This window comes from Punica granatum, chromosome 1, assembly GCF_007655135.1.
Source record: "Punica granatum isolate Tunisia-2019 chromosome 1, ASM765513v2, whole genome shotgun sequence".
Taxonomy (NCBI): domain Eukaryota; kingdom Viridiplantae; phylum Streptophyta; class Magnoliopsida; order Myrtales; family Lythraceae; genus Punica; species Punica granatum.
Window position 1 is genome coordinate 12,691,667 of NC_045127.1, and position 3,661 is coordinate 12,695,327.

The following is a 3,661-nucleotide window of genomic DNA, read 5'->3' on the forward strand; positions in this document are numbered from 1 at the left end:
TCTTTTCCATGTTCTTTGAACTTAGTCCGACGTTAATTACTATTAATCTCTTCTGGCACCTTTACCCCATGTTCGGGAGGAAGAGAAATGGATGGAGAGGGAGGACGATCGACGAAGGTAAATGAAGGGATTTATAAGGCGACTCTCATATAAATATCCTTCAATCTCCCTCCTCTCCCAAAGACACCCTCAATGTCAACGACGAAAGAGCCATTCGAGACATTGCAAGTATGCGACTTTGACAACCTGGACTGGAGAAGTCCTTGTATGTTTCTCGTGTTACATAGCTTCATTGGTTGACTTTAGATGTAGTTATGAACACTATTCCGGGGCTAGCTGTGGCCAGGATCGGCAAACAGATTATGGAAAGGAGACCTCAAGAACTAAGTAAATGAATAAATTAATTAAACTCAAAAAAGAGAAACGGGACGAAAATAATAAGCACTGGTAAATTGTTGATAGCAAAATATTAGGTGAAGTTGTGTTCTCATTTTATCAATTTGACTGAAATTCATTTTAATTATCATGTATGGCTTACACCCTTCCTTACATCACCAATGCTGACGCAACTATATGTTCGTAATAAATCTATAGAATATATATATATATATATATAAGACTAATTAAATTTTTAAACCTGCACATGTTCCGCCTCTTATCCCTTCTACTTTCTGGCAAATTGTTGAGATTTAGAATTCCAATTTGAAAAGTTAAAGAGGAATTGAATGAGTTTATATGAGATTGGGTACTACAACCTATCAGTTCAAGTTTTTGAGTTGGAGAGGCGCCCAAGCGCTTATAAATCCATTGACAATTTTATAGAAATGAACAATTTTTCTAATGACTAGTTTAATTAGCCTTGCTGTTATCAGTAAGCTCATTTTTAATCTAATACAAGTGTGTCTATATATATATATATATATATATATTTCTGAATAAGTATGTATATATATATATATATATTTTAATATAATACAAGTATATATAATACCTAATTGCACATGCTTGACTACAAATTACCTAAAGCATGGGAAAGTAGTGTTCCAGCACTGGGTATTCATAAAGTATAGAAGTTTATATAAAATATAATTGCAACAATTTTTAACAAAAATATCAGGCATACTTATCCAAAAAAAATGACAAAATAAACTTTCGGATGGCATATAAATGTCCTTTTGTTCGCTTCAGAACTGTGGCGATTGAAGACTTCTCAGTAGTCATCAGTTCTCACCCAAAAGGAAACAAATCAAAGGAAGGGCAATGGCAAGTTCTCTCGATTATGATGCTGATAAAGATGTTGGACTGAAGAAAGGGGCATGGAGCGTCAAGGAGGATCGGAAACTCATAGCCTACATCAAGTGATACGGCATCTGGAATTGGAAGCAAATGGCGAAACCTGCTGGTAGGTCCATTCCCATCCAATACATCATGTCTCTCATCAATTTACAAAGAACCTCTTCGTCATTTTACATATATATATATAGAAAGGTCCTATTGACAAATCATTTTTCTGCATTCACCTTTCTTTAATTAGAAACATCTCATATTGTATGAGTAATATGTGTCCCGGTATTTTCTGTCCGGTGATTTTGTTGTTAGTTTTGTCTCTTTCTTTCTTGTATAAGGTTTGTCGAGATCGGGAAAGAGTTGCAGACTTCGGTGGATGAACTATCTGAGGCCCAATCTCAAGCATGGAAATTTCACCAAAGAAGAGGAGGAAACCATTATCAGACTGCACCGAAAGCTGGGGAACAGGTGAATGCTTCATTTCTAAATTTAGTAAAAATATGTGGGATGCAGTTTTAACAAATTTGAGTGACGCCGCCATTCTTCATGCTTGTTCGTAGATGGGTAGCTATTGCAGCAAAACTTCATGGAAGAACAGACAATGAAATAAAGAACTACTGGAACACTCACTTAAAGTTCTAAATCAGAAGAAGCAGCTGCAGCTCACTCACCAAAGAATTCGAACATAATGGTAGCCCAAGAGGCCAGTGGCGGCAGCGGCAGCAGCAGCAATAGTACTGCTACTACTACCGAGCCAGCATCATCAGAAGAATATAATGACCCTGGGGTTCCCCTAGCAAGGCTTTGGTCCAATGGCACTGAGACAAGCTCCGAAAACACCACTGAGAGCGTACTCGTTCAGGTTGGAAGCCCCCAAGAGCAACATTTGCTAATAACTGTTTCAGAAGGCATCTGCATGACAATGGAAGAGGATTTTCAAGAGACCATGTCTATGATCATAGCGGCAGGAGGATTTTATTCCCCCCCTTATCCTAATTCGCAAGAGTCCCTATCTAGAGAATACCTAATCTATGATTTGTGGGACAATTAATTGACATTTCAGTTAAAGAAAGAGTAGTAAGTCATTAGTCATACATAGGTTGGTCAGTTTTGGATGGTAGATTTTTAATTTGTTTGCCCTAAAATTAAATGCGTGCAAGAATAAGGTCGTTCAATTGTTAATTATATATGGAATTTTATAAAGGCCATGGTTTTCTTGCAAGAAAAGGTAGGGGAAAAATACCCCAAAAAAATGAAAATAGATAAGAAGTTCTTGAGTTCTATCTTTTTGATTATAAAGTAGGTTTATGTGCTAAAACACAATGAAATAAAACTCTTCAAAGATAATAAGGGACACAAGCAATGCAATACGATAATAAAATCTATAACCTTTGAATTATCAGGCGATTACACTACACCCTCTTTCTTTAGGATTCTACAGTTGAGACTTGAGAGAAGAGAAAAAGGGAGAAAATCTGTATATTTGAGATATCCCAATAGTAGGCCAATTCAAAAGACAGCGTAGCACAGTAGCGTACGCTATCTCCTGTTGACTTAGAGGTCACAGGTCCGATACCTAATACGACTACTTGTACCCATTTATCAGTTATTTAGTATTTCTTTTTTATTGTTCTAGGTGTTGAGTGTCATTTATAACAAAAAAAAAAGATGAGAAAAGGGAAATAAAATAATGCATAATAGTTCATAATAATGAATGTAGACATGTACAAAAATACTATACATTAACATGCCCCCTCAAACTCAAGATGGTAATATAGACGGCAGCTTGTGTTTGTGAATTAAATCATGAAAGAGTCAAGGAGGATGAGCCCTGATGAAAATGTCTCCTGGCTAGACCTTTGAAGGAACATGAAGAAGATAAACCAAACCACTAAGAATTTGCTTGCGAACTACATTACAATTTGTCTCAGTGTGCTTTCTCTCTCATGAAAGACATCGTTATGAGCAATCTGCTAGCAATACGATTAACACATTGCAGTACGGGCCTTGAATGTTAGCTGCGGCTGAAGCCACAAAAGTTCTGCTACATTATCAGCGAGATCACGATAGTCAGCTTCAATACTGAACTCTGCAGCAACAGGCTGCCGCAGTAACCGGTGGTGGATCACCCATCTGTAGGATCACCAACCAATCAACATCGCTGGAAGTGGAAGCCTGCGATTTTAGAGCAGAGGTGCAAATTGATAGTGCCATTTATACACCCAAGTGAATGCAAGTTAAAGGCATAATGTGAGGATCGAGGGGCTGCATAATCAAAAGTGGGATAGGGGAGTAATAGATATTTTGATGCCCTTACTAACGGAAATACCCTTCTCATTAATCTCTCTCTCTCTATATATATATATATATATAT

The 3,661-nt window shown here is 37.1% G+C and overlaps 1 pseudogene; it reads left to right on the top strand.

Moving 5' to 3' along the window:
* The first annotated feature begins 1,196 nt into the window (after nt 1–1,196).
* LOC116192672 lies at nt 1,197–2,462 on the top strand (annotated as a pseudogene).
* Nucleotides 2,463–3,661: the final 1,199 nt, after the last annotated feature.